Raw genomic sequence first — 19974 nt, forward strand, 5'->3', positions numbered from 1 at the left:
AACACTGATCACCCACTTCCCCTACGTAACAAGATTTGTACCCCGGTAAGGCCGAGTGCACTCCCTCGCGAAATAGGTTTTCATGGTTTCTACTATTTGGTAAGGCTATGTCTCAATTGTTTTGTTTTAGCGAGAGGTCATGTCAATTTATTATCTATCACGTTTTAAGTGAACTAAAGCGGTGAACTACGATAATTCTAATTGACACGATCGATAAACTCGATGAAAGAAGATGATGCATGTTTTAGTTATGGCGATTTAGCGATGCATGTGACATATAAATAAAATGCAAGCATAAAATAAATCCTAGTATGGCCTTTCCTAAAATAGAAAAACTATTTAACTATTACATATTCGGAAACCAACTCCATTGGTCCCTTGAACTTCGGTTGTGACACGCATCTCGAGGTAACACCGTCTTTATGTATCGCCATTCTTGAAGAAATCCGTCTTTGGGAACTCCGGAATGAATAAAATTACATAATAAATTACATAATTTCCTATTATACATTTGTAACTAAAATAAAATAAATCTTTTAAATTACAAAACGGTGATACGAGATCACAATAAAATTACAACCGAATCGATATTCCCATACATTTCGGGTAATACCAATTAAAACTAAGGCCATACTAAGTAAAATTATATAATTCAAAAATTACATAAATTAAAATTATGACAATCATAAAGAAAAATGCAGCATTATAATATGTATGAACATGCCCAATTTTATGCTAAATCGCCTTTAATTAGCCAATATCGTATATTACTCGGTTTTTACGGATTTGCGTGATTTCAACATTTTACAATCACAAAAATACATAAATTCATATTTATGCATAAGTTAATTACCCTAACCTCTTAGGACTCAAAATTTAGTCTTCACTAATTATTTGACCATAATTAACTCATATTTCTAAAATTGTTCATTAATGGACCAAAAATTACAAAAATAAGCTATAAACTTCAAATAAGTCACAAAATTTCAAATGAATTCAAAATTCGAAATTTAAACTCATGAACATTCTGGAAAAATACCATGACACTCATAATGTTCAAAATCTTAGGTTAAAAATTTCGAAATTTTTCCGGAAAAACAATGTTGCGGTTTATCGATTTTAACTAAAATAATCATAAAATATGAGGAAAAATTTTATACATCAACTTTTCTATTTTAGATCTGAAAAAGATAATAAAATGCAACAATGGACGTTTTTCCTTAGCCATAGATTATGTTTTATTAATTTTTCACTAATAATGTCACTATTTATGCTATTTTTCTTCAAAAATCAATAAATCATGCAAAAAGACTTCTTTATAGCCAATTATTTTACACCGATCTTGTAACATTGCATGTGACAACATATTAATTTTCTATGACCAGATTCGAAATTTAACTCATATTAACCTATTTTTCACATAAATCCGAATTTAATAATGAAAAATCCATTTTTCGAGCATAACAAGTCCAAAAATTATGAAAATTTACAGGTTATCTCAAAATAATATATGTGACAACATATCCAAAAATCACCTGAAAATTCGAAGTATAGCTAATTTTAGACCGAAAATGACATTTTTTACTCATAAATTCATATTTAAATGCCATTATTGTATAATATGAACAATAAAAATCCGTAAAATTAACCAAAATATCCTAAAACATTTTAGGACCAGAAATTTTAACATGCATGAATTAATTTCGTGATATGTCATAATAACACAAAATTTTACAAGTTTTATATGTTATTCTTATAACTCGGAAAAACTTTTAACCGATTTGCATGCAAACAACCATGGCTCTAGATACCGATTGAAGGAAATGTAGATCTATATACATACTAACATACTCATATATGTTAAAACTAATTTGTCATAAAATTAATAAAGGTCTTATGCATGCAAACAAATTAGCAAAATAAAGAAGAAACATTATTCTTACATTGTGATTTCGGTTCATATGGGCAGAAAAGAGATCTCCTTCTCTTTTGTTCTTGTGCTTTCCTCAATGGATGAACAAGGACTCAAATGTAGAATCCCTCCCAAAAGCATATACCCAAGGAATACATCTTAATAAACCAATACTATTTAGATCTAGTAATAATATTAGTTTTACAATAAAATTGACACAAAATAAATTGTATTTTGGCTCTTGAAAATTTCGGTCAAGAGGTGGTGTTTTGTGAGATTTTATTTCTCTAGATTTCACAATATGTAGAGAGTATATTAATTTTCTCACACTAGAAAATTATATTGTTGTATGAATGAATTAATTGGAAAAAGAAAACTCTCTCTTTTGTTCTTGTCATTTTTGGCCGAAAAAATGGCTTTGGGTAGGTTGCCCAATAGCTTTCATTTTTGCTCTTCACAAGAGACTAGGCATGCAAGCTTACTACCTAGTGTTATGATTGTGTTTTCATTTAAAAATAAATAACACAATATAAACTATACACTTACCCAAATTTTCGGTTTTAGGTATAAAATGGAGAATCCATTTTATTTTGTCATTTGTCAAATTTGTCACATGTAACATGTTACATGACATGTTACAATGCAATGTATTTTTATCATATTAAAAATCAACATACTCATAAAATATGTCATTTACAAAGTCGACTAGTAATTCGTAATTACTCGTACCAAAATGTTTCCAAATTATAAACTACAACATTCTGTATTTATAATAATTTATTCATTCCGTTTCAATTGTTTCTGTAAACAATAATTTCATCCAAGTAATAAAATAATTCGATTACTTAGACCGTGCCTTATTTAATCATATTTACAATAAGATACGTAAATTTTACTCACAAAATCATCCGTCAATTTTAAGTAATTTAATTAACTCGTATCGGTATACGATCAATTAAATAATCAATTAAGAGTATTTCCCTATAGGTATGACCTAAGGGGATCAATGGATCACCACCGTCGCACGCACGACGTAATGTCAAACTCTAGTCAGCCAATCATTACCGATATGTGTGGACCAGTTGACTGTAAAATATTACATCCCACATGTATTCTTAAAATGAGATTTAATAATGATATTTAAATCATGTGATTGCACTATTGTTGAGGACACATTTCCCAACAGATAGTCCTCCGAGTCCAGGACTCTAACCATGCATTGCACCTCGCGAGAGCCACTCCTTGAACTTGGTCGCAAACAGGCTCACCAGCGGGAATCCGTTGCTAACGACCGACCTGTCGAAGAACACGGTCCGTATAGATATGGGTGGACCACTCCAAGCCCAAAAGAGTGAGATGTCTGCCTCTATCAGTTTCAGACAAACCAGTAACTGCAGTAAGGCGAAGCCAGGGCAAAGCCCATCTAACATGTAACCCAGCATTGGCAGAAAGCCCCTATCGCCAGAAAGGCTCTCTCTTTCCAGTAGGAAATTGGTGATGACGAGAAGTGAAGCTTCTCACTTCATATGCACCCAGAACCTTTGGTGGATCAACCAACTCGAGTCTCTCTCACAGTCAGATCTGTGAAAAAGACCGAAAGTGAATTAGACTACATGAACTGAAGTCAAAACCCACCGAAAAGAAAGAAGGTGGGCAAAAAGAAAAAAAAAGAAAAAAAGAAAAAAAAAGATGAAAAAAAAAGAAAAAGTTGAAAAAAAAAAGAAGAAGACGGGTTGATCCAGTAAAAGCAAGGTTCGGGTTGACCTTTCAAGCATCTAACCCAACAATGATTTCGGCAAGAATGAGCCAAGCCGAGCTCCTACGTTGCTCCATTTGTTCAACAATCCGAATGAACTTCGCTTTTCCATAACAGGTTGGTACCTCAATATGTCCTTCAAAAGCATAAAGATGAAGCATAATCAATCCAAAAGCCCTACAACGGAACGTCGCGGATCACGACCAAACTTTTGAGAAATAGCGAGTAAGTTTACTCGTTCCCCATCAACAAAGGCACGGGCCTCATCCCGTGACAAACCAAGGACATCACAGTATTTGTTAGCCCATCCCCTCTAAAAGTCGGGAATAACGGGAGTTAGCTCAATCTTCCAACCTCCTAGAATGGCAATTTCTTCTGGAAAAGGACAAATCTCTCGTTCTGGAAAAGCAAAAACATGATGGGTAGGGTCCCATAATTTTAAGCATTCATCAAGAAAGACAGTTTCAAGCAATACCTGTCTTAACGGGACTAGTTGTTTTAATCCCGTATCAACAAGTATTTGGGAATCCAATCCTTTGAAATCGGAAGCCCAAGATGACATGGTTTTTCAAAGAGAATTCATGCTTATCAAAAGTTCTTGTGAAGAAAAGAAAAGAAGTTATGATTTACCTCCTATCATGATCTCCTTATATAAGAAAAACAAGGAGAGAGTTCTAAGGGTTTTAGGAAAGCCCTTGCTTGCCACCCAAGCTATCCGGCCGAGGCCTTGGGAACGCGGGCCTCCGGGTTTCTTTACATCCCTTTATCGCTTGTTGCACCAAAGTTCGTTGTCACGGGCTTTACTTATGTTTCGCGGGCCAGAATGGCCAATCTACATTTTTTTATCCCCAGCAAGTCCATACGCAAATTAAAAAGGAAAAGACATGTATACTTATAGTTTTTTATGTTTTACGGGTCGACCCCCCGAGTCAGAAACTTGAAACATATTTGATCATCGTCTTCCTATGAAATTTCAAAATGAAATGATCCCGGGCGAAGCCCATCTTCAAAATGAAACACCAGCTCCGGGCGAAGCCCATTTTCAAATGTATGTTCCGTGCAAAACCCATTCTCAAAGCAAAATGATTGCGGGTGAAGCCTATTTTCAAATGTATGTTCCGGGTGAAACCCATTTTCAAATGTATGTTCCCGGTGAAGCCCATTTTCAAAATGAAGTAATGATTCCGGGCGACGTCCCTTTCCACGAGCAAACCGGGTCAGAAACCCAATGTTTTAGTTCGGGCCTTGAGCCCCTCCATGTTTGAGCTATGATTTCCGAAAGTTCGGAATAGCATTATGTGCTTTATGTTATGATATATGTCCAAGTTTAAGCAGGTACGCTTCGGTTAAGCACCCTAAAGTCAGAAACTTTAGACCCAATGCAACTGGGGGCTCTGTTCGCTCTCCGAGCTCCAAAAACTACCACAATGATGTACGGAGAAGTCTCCACCAAGTAAAAGTGATCCGTGTCGGGTTACTAAGACGACAATATTCCCCAGCGAAATGCAACTAGTGATATTACAACAATACTGCTCAAAGTTGGGCACCAGGAATTACAGCTCAAGCAAGCTATGATAATGAAAACTGTTAACTCTAGTGGGTGACAGTGTGGGAGAAGTATCTCCAAAGTATGACGATAACCTCCTTTCGGAAAGCTCCGTTTTGGGTATAGGTAGCAGAGTGCATACCAGCAGCATTTGGGTATAGTTAGCGGAACGCATACCAGTAGCATTTGGGTATAGTTAGCGGAACGCATACCAGCAGTATTTGGGTATAGTTAGCAGAATGCATACCAGCAGTATTTGAGTCGAGACAGCAGAATACCAAGACTAATATTTGCCGAACTACGATGCGGATTTGATTCCGTCACAATGGATACGTAGGCGCCTAAGGATAAGGCTCAATCCACAATATATGCAAGTTTACTGGTCGACGACCAATGATGATGATTTAACGCAACAGAAGCAAGAAGCAATCTCTAGCCAAGTTTCAGGTATGATCTCTTCTTATGGCTGGCGAGCTTACATACGCAAGTCTAATGGACTCTAAACGACCTGCAGAATCCTCGGGTTGAGAGGGACCTGGGGTATACTTTGACTTTCGCCTTGTCCAAGCCTCAGTCAAAGTGGGGGCTCTGTAGAAAGTCGTATCCGTCGATATTGGAATTTACAGAAATCCCGATAAAACACCCGATGATGATAGGACACATGTTTACTTATACCGCTCATTAGCATATTTTGTTTAAGTGATGCGGGACAAACGTTGTTTGACGGTTTTATAATTTAAATGAAATTTAAATTATTTTGAAATAAATGAAATTTATTTCATCGGTTTTCATATTTGCAAGTTTTAAAATTTAAGCTTTTATAACTTATTTGAAAAATAAATTATCGTTCAAAGTTTTTATTTAAATTTATTTGAAATAAGATTGTGACGGTTTTTCGTGTTTTTATCGCTTTATTTAATTTAGAAAATTAGACTTTCAAGTGGTTTTTAACTCGATTTTTTAGACGGTTTTTAGCTCATTTTTGGACGGACTTTGGCACGAGTTTCGAGGCTTGCTCTCACACGAACTATCCCCCACACGTCCCGGGTTCGAACCCAACCATCACCTCCCCTTCCCTTCCCCTTTTCCTTCCCAAACCCGACACCAAACCCCCTCCTTCCCCTATTTTTGCCTGAGCCCATCACCAACCAAACACCACCCCAAACACCTACCCTTACCCATCAACCAACCACTCTCACCTAACCCATTAACCCAACACTCAACGCAACCCATGCCTACGTCCAAACCCAGCCAAACTCGCACCCAAATAACCCGCACCCTGTTTTGCGCGGCAAAACAGGGCCTCCCCCGAGCCCTTTTTGAAGCCTCATCCAAACCCTACTCCATTCCCTCGTTTCTCATACTTGTTCCTCAAGCAAGGAAGATATTTCCACCTCCCATAAACAGCTCACACAATCTCCTATAACCGAAATAATCCTCCCCAAATCATATCCTTTACATAAACCACATTATCTCTTCCACTCTCCATATCTCTTTAAATTCTCTTCCCCCATCCACAAACCAACCATAAACCAGCCAAATAACCTGAACTTAGCACCCCTACCCCGTTCCCTATATAAACCAAGCCATCACACTCCAAAAGACAGGACGAAAAAGAGCATACAGAGATACACGTTTTGAGAGCTCGAAACCCTAAGCATATAACCATTAAACTCACGTAAAAAGCTGCCTAAAACTCCTCTCATACCCAGAAACAAAGCATAAGGTTCATACAAAGGATTAGATGAACATTAGAGCATCGATTTGCTCTCTTGTTCGTGTTTTCCCGCGTTTTGGACAGCTACTGTTCTCATCCATTTTTATTTGTTTTAAAGCCATTTTCACTTCTGTTTCTTACTAAATTTTGAATCTTTGTCCTTCAAGGATTCCAGAACGTCTTTCATATTTATATTTAAGGAAGAAACGAAGTCACAATCTCCGTTTGAAAATCGTTGTACGAAATACAACATAAATCACGTTTTTTAAATCGTGTGGACAGCACCTGTTTTCGTACGTTTTTAATTATTTCAAACTGCTTTTTACTTCTGTTTGTTTTTGCTAAAGTTCAAATCTTTGGAATCTAAGGATTCCGGAACATCTTTCGGATTCAGATTTGAGTAATAAACGAAGTCACAATCTTCGTTTGAAAATCGCTGCACGAAGTGCCTTTTTACGCTAGAAAGTTAGTTTATTTTTCAAAGTTCGTTTTACAATCGTCGAAGACGTGCCTTCTAAGCAAAGCTTGCATACGGGATCCCGAGTGGTGTCCTAGTTTACATGTAAGTTGAGGGTGCACAAAATTATGTCTCTCCTTTCTCCTTTTACTCGTGTATGTCACGGTTTTTGTACCGGTTTTTTATCGTCGTTTAATTATCGTTTCATTAGTTAATGTTACATAATTATGATGCTTAATTATGGATTAATTGCTATTTAGAATAGATAGTATATTAACCACATCCTTGTATTTCAATTTATGACGATAATATGTTAATTAGAATAACGGGAAAGTAGTAATTAGACCCCTTTACTTTAGTCAATTGTGAAATCTAACCCCTTAACTTTTAATTGGAGTAATTAATCCCCTTAACTTTTGCAAAATGTGAAATTAAACCCTTCTTTAATTTTCCGGCCAATATCTCACCGGAATTTCATTTTATCATCCTTGGTTATATGGAGAAATCAATTTTATAAGAATCGTCAATCCATCATGATTCATAAATTGTACAGTTCAATCAATTCCATTTTTGCGAATTAAACAAAAGGAGTATTAATGCATAATTTCATCTAATTATCTACTATTGAATACATACATATTCTATCATCATTCTCAATCAAATATTTGCAGATTTGTTATCCTAGAAGAATAATTGCAGGTTTGCTGTATGAGGGGAATAATGCATTACCATCTTATTTTGTTATGCCTAATAATATATAACATAAAATGAAACACAAGTTCATATCCATACATTTGCGTTAACCTGCTCCGAATAAATTGTTGCCTCCAAGAGATTTACCAAATAAAAGGGTATTTTGTGTATAGATGAATCTATAAATCCGCGGAAAAAATACATGTTATGAAAGACTCCATCCATTGTTATCAGAATCCTGATTCGATTCTAAAATTTCACGATTTTACGATTCCACAATGGAGGATGATAGAATTTTAATGAAATTCCGGTGAGGTATTGGCCGGAAAATTAAAGAAGGGTTTTAATTTCACATTTTGGAAAAGATAAGGGGGTTAATTACTCCAATTAAAAGTTACGGGGTTAGATTTCACAATTGACTAAAGTAAAGGGGTATAATTACCACTTCCCCGATTAGAATAATTATCGTGTTTAATTTACAAAGTGAAACAATTTGTTAATTGTATGGCGATAACGTGTTTTAAATCATTTAAAATGAAATTTTAATTAGTTTAATTCATTTTCACATGTTTAATGATTTAATTACGAAGTAATTAGTTTTATTCACATGTTTAATGTTTTGGTTTAATTTTAATTATGAAGTAATTAGATTAAATCGCATGTTTAATTTGTTAATGATGCATGTATGTTATTTGTATCGTTATCGTTTGTTAAATCTTAAACTTGACCAATTAATATGTATAATGCATGTTAAATGAATTAGACATTCATAGGTCATACAAAACCCGACATAGGATTTTAAATGAACTTCTTTAAAGAATTAAATGAATTCATTCATCTTTTCTTATGACGATTTCTCGCTAGTTGAATTGCGCATGCTTAGCATTCGATTCATTGCACATTACTAGAATAGTCAACGTTGACCATCCTTAGGCCGTGTGATGCCTCGGCCTTCGTGCCATGTTTGGTTCGATTTTTGGTTTTATTTTAATTATTGCGGTTTTATTTCAATTGTTATAGTTATTTAATCGTTGTAATTATTGTAATTCATTTCAAGTAATGTAATTTGTACTTTAAAATATGGGTCTAGTTAGTCCTCTATTTTGAGTCAAAGTAATTTTACAAAACCTTTGTTTTTAATTGATTAAATTGAAATATTTAATCAATTAAACCGAAGTGAGTGCAACAAACAATGATAAGGCTAAGGACGAAGTCCTATGTGAGCCATGGCCTCATCATTGGCACGGTTTTTGAGGCACCTAGGTAGGCGTGCCAAAATTGGGTCAAGTGTTATGTTTAGCAATTGTATTTAGATCGAGTTGTATCTTTATTTCAATTGTTTGCAAACCGAGTCGACGAGAATCGTCTAGGTTGTAATAGCTAGTTCCCCAACGGCTCTCCCATTCCCATCTAAGCCATGTTTGTTAATGCTTGTTAGTATAGTTCAAATCAACCTCACATGCTAAATCACTTGGACAAAGTAGATTAGATACATTAAACGATTACAAACCAAGCTCACATGTTAGGATCAAAACGGTGTTTACATTCTCTTACAACGAATTGTATCTTGTCCAATTAGCCATCGTATTCCTTAGTAGAGGCCGTTATTGCAACGGGTGGGGGTGGGTGTTTTATTAACGAACTTCCCATCATGTACTTTCGACAACGAACTCAAGTCTCATTTATGGTTCTCAACTTTCCTTAAATTTGGTGGCGACTCCAAACGATTTTCAAACCCGTGGATAATCCGAATCCCCACATCCACATTATGGCTCTAGAAGGGTAGGGGATGTTAGTGAAAAGTTAAGATTTGGAGGGTACCTTTGGAGAGGATGGGTTGTATGTTACCTTTGACGAAGGTTGCACAAGTATTTATTCACCATCTTCCTTACCCATTTCCTCCTCATATGGGAGGTCTTGAACAAGCACATCAGCGTCTTTACCCTTAGAAGCTTCCTTGCTTGTTGTTGCTTTATTTGTTACCCTTTCCTTCTTCGATTCAGTCATTCTAGTCGAGGGAGTCATTGGTGGACTCTCTCTTCCATCATTCATTACAATTCTCTTTCTCTTTGGATTAACTTCGACATCTAGACCCTTGTAGGGGTCTTCAAGTGTCAACCACTTCTCAAAAGCACCGTTTGTGCTTAATGATTTGCCGAGGCATCTTTTGAGCTTTGGCCTTGAGCAAGCAAACCACCTGGCGGTCTTTGAGGGTTAGCTAATGCTTGGGATGCCATCCGGGCATCCATTTCCCTCTTCTCCCTTTGAGTAGCACTCGGCAAGTTTTTAATCTCTTGGTTGTGTAATGTTTGCATGTTTTTCATAACTCTTACCATTTCACCATATTAAGCTTCACCCATCGGTTCTTGGAAGAGTTGGTTAGCCAAAGGAAGAGGGAACCCATAGTCAAAGCGATTGTTTAAGCCTTGATTTTTGTTGTTGTTTTGGTTCCTTTGATAATTTCCTCTACGCCCTTGGTTGTTATAATTTGACCCTTGCCCTTGGTTATACCCTTGTCCTTGGAAATTTTGATTAAAACCTTGGTCTTGGAACCCTTGACCAAATCATTGGTTCCCATGGAACCCTTGATTAAAGCCTTGATTACCTTGGTTATACAAATAGTCTTGGTATCCTTGATTTTGGTTCCTAAAGTTTTGGTTTTGGTTTTGGTTTTGGTTGTTGTAGAACCCTTGATTTTGGTTCTCAAAGTTATTCCTTTGATTTTGCCCTCCACCCCTTGGTTGAGAAAATTCGGGTGGGTTGGTGTTTTAGATTTGTGGTTGAATGTGTTTTGGGTTTTGCACATTCGTACTCTTGTAGCTCATGTATGGATGGTTCTTCATATCCGGATGGTAAACATTAAAGTTTGGGTTGTAGTTGTTTTGATTGTTGAAAGAGGGTCTCGATGGCCTCGTGGAGTTGTTGTAGCGTTGGAAGGCATTAACATCTTGAATATTCTCATCACCACCCATGTTGTATGTATTGTTACCACATACATCAAATGTGTGACCAATCCCTCCACACAACTCACATGAAGGTCCTTGAACAACCTCCTCCATGAGAAGACCATGGGAGCCACTTGCTTGATTCACTTGTTTCCTTGTCATTTCCTCAAACTTCTTCGTGAGAAGATCTAGCTTGGCATTTTTTTGGCATTAGAATTTGAAAAATTCTCTTGAGGGTAACAACTACTTCTCCTCAAAACATTCCCTCTTGACCCATAATTAGCTTTCAATTCAACCATTTTCTTGATGAGGGCCGAGCCATCGGCATCTCCCAAATGGTAAAATCCTCCCCCCATGGAGGCATTTACCATTTCCTTAGTTCTCGGAAATAGAGTTTGAAAGAACGTTGGAGTAACATACCACGTGGGAATTCCATGATGTGGGCAACGGGCTATAAGGTCTTGGAACCTATCTCAAGCTTCTCCAAAAGATTCCCCGTCTTCTTGTTGAGATGTGCTGATTTTATTTCGGAGAATGGCGGTTTTAGAAGGGGGGTAGTACTTGGTAAGGAAGGCTTTGGCCAAGTCATCCCAAGTAGTGAATGTATTTGGTCGATGAATGTTTAGCCACCGGTCCGCCTTGTCTCTCAACGAAAAGGGAAACACCATTAACCTCAAGGTGTTTTCGGGCACTCCATTTATTTTCATCATCACAAACTTACTCTTAAACTTCCTAAGGTGAGCATGGTCATCCTCGTCAATGTTACCACTAAAGCAATCCCTATCAATCAACCCAAATTGAGCGGGGTGGATTTCAAAGTTGTTAGGAGCCACGACACCAAAGTTGATCGGAGAAGTGGAATCATCCGGGTTTGGCCGGTTGTGGTCTCTTAGAGCGCCAATTTATGGTTCAATAAGAGGTGGGTATGGTGGTGTTTGAGGTGGTGTGTTTGGGATTTGGGTGTTGTAAAAAGGGTTTTCTTCAAAAGGATCAATTGTGTCGATTGTTTGCACTTGAATGGTGGTTTCAAGGTGTGTTTGGGTGGATGTGCTAGCTTGGTTTAAAGTTTCAGAGTTGGAAATCCTAACCCTTGAAAAGGTCGTTGTCCTCAAAGTTCTATATAGCCTTTCCGGTTCCGGCTCACTAAGCAAAGGATTAAAGTCTCCTCTAGGCATACACTTCAACAAACCGTTAGTCTTCTAGTGTTTTTAGGCACTAGGGGAGAGCAATAACACAAAGACTCTACAAGAAACAATACACTACTCAAACAAGCAAACAATAACACAAAGACTAAACCTAAGACTCTAACTATTTAAGTATAATCTAACGCCATCCCTGGCAACAACGCCATTTTGATAGCTCGGCTTTGTCGTCAATTCCGGTATCAAAAATAATTTGTAAAACTCCTAATTTTAGTAGTATAATGAGGGGATCGTTCGTAAAGATGGGGTGGATATATACTTATTTCGTTTAAGTCCTTGTTTAGTGGAATGACAATGAAAGTGGTGATAATAACTAAACTACGACTAGAGTAAAAAAAAACGAGTTAACTAAGATAATGATATGCAAACGAATGATGAAAGACTAGGATCTTTGGGTTCCCTTAAGCAAGGTAAACTAGGTATGGGTGTTAACAAGTCTTGGGTAATTAAATGCCTAGGATTATGGACTAATTACTTAGTCTCTCCTAAATTCAAACACAAAATCATCACAATGCATTCAAACTAATCATAAACATACTATCAGGTACCCACATAAACTCTCATCTATGAATATACTAAGTATAAACTGATGAAAGGTATGAAATTTCATACACAAAATTCATCAAACACCTTGTATGCATGTTTACAAAGGCTAAACAATCACTCAAAACCCAAATATTAACTGTAACACCCCCTCATACCAAGGTACCTTACCAAGGACTACCTAAGCATGAAAGGTTGTTACCATCTCGTTTTCCCGAGGTTAGTATATCAAAGTTACAAATTCCAAACAACATTTATTAACGTATAAAGAGTTAGCGAATACATTATCTCAGACCAACTCAAACTAAAAGTGTAAGGACTTCAATACAACTGAAATCAAGGACGGCTAAACTCGTAACGGCGGAAACTAGACTCGAAGTGATGACTCCCATGTCTGTCCCATAGCTAAACATCTGCATTACCTGTCATATCTGCTCACCATCCCCGAATGGATCACCGCAGGTTTTACAAAACAACAACACGGGGTCGATTCATCGCATAATTCAAATAAGACAAACAAATAGTGTAACCGGTGATCATCCTCCATCCCCGGTCTCCCGATCTCACTCAGGAACCGACTACACACCGAAGTGTGTAGCCCTGCCAGATTACCCATCGCAACAGGTAATCCTCGCCGCCAGTGGGTGACCGCAGCCCATCCCCACCTAGTCCAGCTCATCAACGAGCGACTAACAATCCCTGTCCCTTAATGTGCACATTCCCTCCCGTGACGGGTTCCACGGAGGGCGAACTAGGGTGTGAAGCCACTCCCACAAGTGACTCCACCACAATCTCACACACACAACATCACAGCTGTCACAACACCACAACCGTCACAACACAACCACATCAACACCATCACCACAACACCCAACCTCCGATGATCAGCAAATAACAATCATACACAGTACAATCACAATCTTAAATCAATTAACAGTAAACTGAGTAGGGAAACCCTACCTTTTCGCAATCCGCTATGCTGCAATCATTCATACAAATGCAGAAAAATACCACATCGTCACCTACAACAATGGTAATCAACAGTCAACACATATATGATGAGCAAACCTTAAATCCCCAAATTAATCCAAACTGGGGTTTGCTAACTTATAAGGACAACAATAGATCAATAAAGATAAGACACTTACTATGACGACTGACACGGAATATGGTGCTAGAACCCACAATCGATGACCTTTGCCTTGGAATTGATGAAGATGATTAGAGGGGGAAGAAACGTAGTTTATGTTTTTGGAAGAGAATGCCTTTAGAAACTGACAAACGATTATATAAATAATCTCTAATCATTTTAATCAAAACCGCGGAAATAATACCCGACAGACCGGATACTCGGTAGAGTATAAAGTATACTCAGCCGAGTACCCTCTACTCGGTCGAGTATTCAGCATACTCGGCCGAGTGTTCCTGGGCAGTAGCCAAACAGGCTACACGATACACTCTACTCGACCGAGTAGGCCATACTCAGTCGAGTACCAGCCTATAAAATCCGTAGTATTACAGTCTTCCCTCCTTAAAAAGAACTTCGTCCCCGAAGTTCCAACCCAACGTATGAAACCTGGACACCTAACACTAGGTCTACCAACCACACTTACTTCCACAACATGACTCACGATATCGTCCCAACTACAGCATATACTCTCAATACTAACTCCATAATATTACCAAATAACCACAATATCATGTTGCCAACCTTGTCTCACTTCTATAACACTCACTAGTAACTCAATACCCAGACAATCCACCGGACAAGATCAACCATCAAGACGGAATGTTACATTCTACCATCCTTAGAACGAACTTCGTCCTCGAAGTTTACTCACACAATAAACATCCTCACACAATCCGTTAATACTATCGAATTTTACTCACACTCCTAAACATCATACTACTACGAACACTGCCATTACCTGTATTAAAATCAACCATAACACGAATCCATCCTTTACTCTACACCAACACTCAAACTTCCAAATGTGCTATAACATGTACAACCATCAAACTCTCTTTTCCCTCTCTACTCCTCTTAAGGTAAATGTTACGTCCTCGTAACTCACTAATACTAGGTCCTTTGCTATACCTCTCATAAACCTCATTACCATCTCATGACAATGATAACCCACTACAACCTTAAGACCTACAACTATTCCTATATCCAGGGCTCTCTTTCTCTAACAGTTCTCGTGCCTCCAATTATTCTGTACTCCCATAACATATATCATAAAATCCTCAGTATAACCACTACTCCATATCTTCTACATTACCACAAACGACATACTTCTATATACATATACACTCATCTCCACAATCTTATCTCACAATCCACAATTGTTACACATACTCACATTAGCTTCTCAATTTCATCTCCTTTATTACCACAAAACTCACTCTTAACTTGACATGATGCTAAGTCCCAAAACTCCGTACTTGCTGTCCCAAGAAAAGGTGTTAAACCACATGTAGTTCCAGTTCAATATCACACATGCTCCACAATTCTCTTGCCACAACTATGCCCACCAATGCCTCATCTAAAATAAGGTCAAAGTACTCCAACAACCTCTTACAACGGTGTCCCATTAACAGAATATTACTTTACCATGAGAATAACAGAACCATACCCAACTCTCTTTCATATCATACTCAATACAAACCAATAGGAACATACCCATACCTACACTGGTAAGAAACATCGGGAAATAACACAACGGTCTAAATGCCCCGACCGACACTGACAAGAAATAGCAGTAAACAAACAACGATTGATGATAACACGAAAATACTTGTATCACAACACGAATTACCGTGCACAGAGCACAAAACCACATCGATAGCCATCACAACTTTTACAATCTCATAACACTGACTCAGCACAACCTCCTTGACCACAAGACTTTCTTAGAACTGCTCTACCAAATCACGGCGCAACACATTAGACGGGATCACAAATACCAACCTTATGAATATTATCCATACCATGACTCTTGAGGCCGGAACCTCACACCATTACTTACAGATATCATACATCCACATATAACTATAACATATGACGCGGAACACACATATAACGACTCGTAACTTATCACGCCACACCATTACTCGTGAGGCCAGGACCTCACACAAAGTTTTACACACCTCATGGACCCATAATCGAATCTGACTAGCCAATCCTGATCACGTAAGTTACCACTTGACAATGAATACCTCTCATCCGGACTTAACTCAGGTGCCTTTCATAACATATCCTCCCATACAAACAATTATCACCCCTCCGGCAAAGGTAGCCATAACATCAGTACTCAACTTCCAACGAACACCTCATATATCCACATCTTATACTCCCTCACAACCAAACATACTAATCACCTCCACAAAATCAACCTCATTAGAACAACTAACTTCCCTAAAGTAACATCATCCTCAACCACTAGTGACAATACTATGACACCAACACTATGACACCAACATCCTCCATGTGACTACTCTCTTACTATCACTTCTTAATATAACAATCTATTTCCTCTCTTTGGTTATCATCCCAAATAACGAACATCCAATCCATCAACAAAATCTACCTCAACATTATTCCCAATTCTATCCTTTATCATATCGTTACCTAACTCTCCATCAAAATCTCAGATCGTGCAAACACTCTACAAGCTTCTCATTCCATTAATACCTCGAAATTCACGGCTAACATGTCGTCTTACTCTATATAACCACTAACTCACACCCTCTAGTGATGCTATTGTACATTTCCATAATTTTCTACCTTCAAGCTCCTTAACTCCGGTCAACGTTCTCTCAACTTACTTCCATCCTTATTTCCCCCTTTTTTTACTCAATAATACCAATTAATAATTCATCTCCTTTCTCTTTCTACCTAACTCTTTAGTAATTTGTTTATTTTTCCATAGCTCCACAACTCTAATTCCCTTAATTCATATCAATATCTTATCATTCTTCTTATCATTTATCCTCTCTCATCTTGCTTCTCACTCCCCTTGTCACCATCAAGTCCACACACTAGCAGTTACTCTTCAATTAGTCGTATCTCCCTTTTGTATCTCTACGAAACCAAAAATTTACCTCATACTGTTAATTTCCCAAAGAATTACACACTAGGCTCCCCTTTGATATTCCAAATTCTCAAACTCAGTCACTATCTACAAACCCACGTCGCGACATAACTCCATCTACGTTCACTATATACCCCTCTACTTCATCCCTCTAAAGCAACCTTTCATTACATATATCCTTAAGCAGCACAATCCTAAACGTCTCCCTTCCATAAATCCTTACACATCTCAATTTACCCCTATTCGCATCCCTCATCTCGATCTTTCATCCTCACATTTCTTTACCCTTATATCACTCTTGCTCATAAACACTGACTTTATATTACTCAACACACTACTATATCACTCACCATATCTCACAAACATGTTCCTTACCTTGATTAGCTCATCATTCCTCCCTTTCCTTTTTCCACTATTCCTCACAACCATATCAACACATGTCTTCCTTACCCAACACATGTCCTTCACAAGCCGGAATTCTCCTTGTCATAGCCTTTGGTAACTTACGTATCCAGACCGTCACATATATAAAAGAACGCCTTAAGACCCAAAACATACATGTGTACATACGCTACGACTCGAAACAATGTAAGAACATAGCCACCGACTCAAAACAAAAGTAAGAACACAGCCACCGATTAAAATTAAGGTGAAAATATGGCCACCGACTCAAAATAGCCGCCCACTGAGGTACTCGGTCGAGTACATAACATACTAGGTCGAGTACAGGGTACTCGGTCAAGTAACTATATTACTCGGCCGAGTTTTAAACTCCAGAAGCAAACGTAATTATTGTAGATACCTCATTTCTGCACCTCTCGCAAACCACCCGGTGATGATTGGGCCGCATGTTTGGTACGCGGAACGATTTGTGACAGTTCGTAAGTTTATCATCAAGTGATTGCTCAAACATTAATGTCTACCTCTTAGTTGCCATCTACGTGCCGATACGGTCGTTTTGACAGTAATTAGAGTACATTTGGAGTCCCGGGCCTAAAACCGTCTTCATTTTCTGATAACCGCTAAATCCCGAGTCAGAATGTTCTGGAATGTTCCGGATATTTCTATTCCATATTTCTATAAATATTTCACAAATCTTTATTCTTTGGTAAACAATTTCCCGTAATATTCACACAAATATTAAGGAAAACCGAATTATCCCTTTATTCCATAATTTAAACACGGAAATCTTTCTTCCGCAAGAGGAAACCACTTGGGAACAGACGCAGCAGGTGCTGCGCCTCTTCCAAGAGACGCAGTGGGCGCGCGCCTCTTCCCAGTCCTTTCTCGCGTAATTTTCGTATCTTTCCGAGATTCACTTCCAAAGACTCTCCGAAACCCTAATTCCTTCACGTGATTAGTATAAATAGGAGCCTTCGCTCCTCATATTTCTCACGCGAGTGTCCGCCCTTCTCTTCTCCCTTTGCATTCTAGACCTTTGCTCTTACTTTTTTGGCGTCTACGTGCTTGAACATTCGACCACGTAAGCTCGGATCCTTCTGAGTACCAGCCTCGTTTGCATGACCGACCAATTTGACCAACTCCACATCAATCAACTTAATTAATCTAATCGTTTTCCTCTTACGAGGGCACTTTCATATTCGCATTATAGTTCGAGTCGAGCATCGCTAATCGATAACTTAGTCCTTCTCGTTTCGTCAAAAATGTAAGTCTGAGGGTGTATATCTCTCTTTATTTATTGTTCTTTACTTTTTGTATCATCAATTGTAAGGTTTATGTCGAAAGTACCAATTAAAACCGATTTCTAAAACCTCGTTTAAAACCCTTTTTTACGGATTTTCAGAAGACAAACCGTCGAGAAAGGACGCAGCAACTGCTGCGCCTCTTCGAAGGAGCGCAGTTCCTGTTGCGCCTCTTCGTGAGGCTGCCGCAGTTCCTGCTTCCTTTCTTCTTCCTTCGTCCTCTGTAATTCGTCAAGCTTCTTATTTGTTTCGTTTTCTTTAATTCTTTGACATCATGGCATAATAATTTCACATGTATATTGTTTATCATTCGTTAGCACATAATTTGTCATTTAAATCCGACTTAAATCCCTAATAATCCAATATTTGCGGGTTTTTGTCATTAAATTCAATCCGGGTTGTAGAAATTCGATTCGTTCATATTGATTTTCTGGAATTCGATCTTTGATATATTTTCATCTGTTTATTGTCATATTCATCGCATGTTCGTCATTAATTTGTCCTTAATTCATCATGTTTGATCTATTTCATTCACCCATGTCTCTAATTAATCATTCTAAATAATTAGTAATATTCCGTCCCATCCATGTTTTGTTGTTTTTATGACCATTAATCACATGTAAATAACCTATTAATCACTTCCATCCGAGTAAATATCATTAATCAATCCTTTAAAACCGTCAATTAACATTAACGATTTGCAGTTCCGGCTTCACAGCCAGAACTCACCCTAGGAACAGACGCAGCAACTACTGCGCCACTTCCAAAGGGCGCAGTCATGCTGCGCCTGTTCCAGGTTGAGTTCTGTCTCTGAACTCCGTTGTTGCTTGACCTAGTTTAATTAGCTTACGTATAATTAACTATTATCCATATTATCACCTACTGTTTTGTTCGTTAATTCTTTCCTTTATTCTTTTTCTCAAATTATCCGTTTTAAAAGGTATTTTCGACATAAATCGCTTAACCCATTGTAATTTTCATTATTGTAATTTTATTTATTGTATTTATCATAAGTCTTGTATCATTTGTATGTCTTCATATGAAATTGAGCATTAAATTCTACTTCGACATTAATTGTATGTTAATTACGTGTTAACCGACTTAGCCTAATTCTCACATGTTAGGATTAAAACTTGGATGTTGCATTGCATGCATATAATCGACTATATATCGAGTATAGATGATGTCCCTAATCATTAGTAGAGGCCGCTATCGAGGCGGGCGGGATTAGGTGTTCGATCAAAAGAGCTTCCTAATACGTACCCTCACCCCTTACTCCAGATCTCTGTGAACATCCGTGTTCATTGGCATCCACGAGAGTCATTCTAGACATAGAATGCTAAGGGTAACGATTGCTTGGTGTTCATGTCTCTACTTTGTGTCTTGACATGGCACGAGGTATTCGA

General features: G+C 37.8%; 1 non-coding gene across 1 annotated transcript; it reads left to right on the forward strand.

Annotated features, from left to right (window-relative positions):
- The first annotated feature begins 11455 nt into the window (after positions 1 to 11455).
- LOC141654500 (small nucleolar RNA R71) lies at positions 11456 to 11562 on the forward strand. The gene has a single exon (XR_012548058.1). It is a non-coding gene; the product is annotated as a small nucleolar RNA R71 (small nucleolar RNA).
- Positions 11563 to 19974: the final 8412 nt, after the last annotated feature.

Source organism: Silene latifolia, chromosome 4 (genome assembly GCF_048544455.1).
Source record: "Silene latifolia isolate original U9 population chromosome 4, ASM4854445v1, whole genome shotgun sequence".
Lineage (NCBI taxonomy): Eukaryota > Viridiplantae > Streptophyta > Magnoliopsida > Caryophyllales > Caryophyllaceae > Silene > Silene latifolia.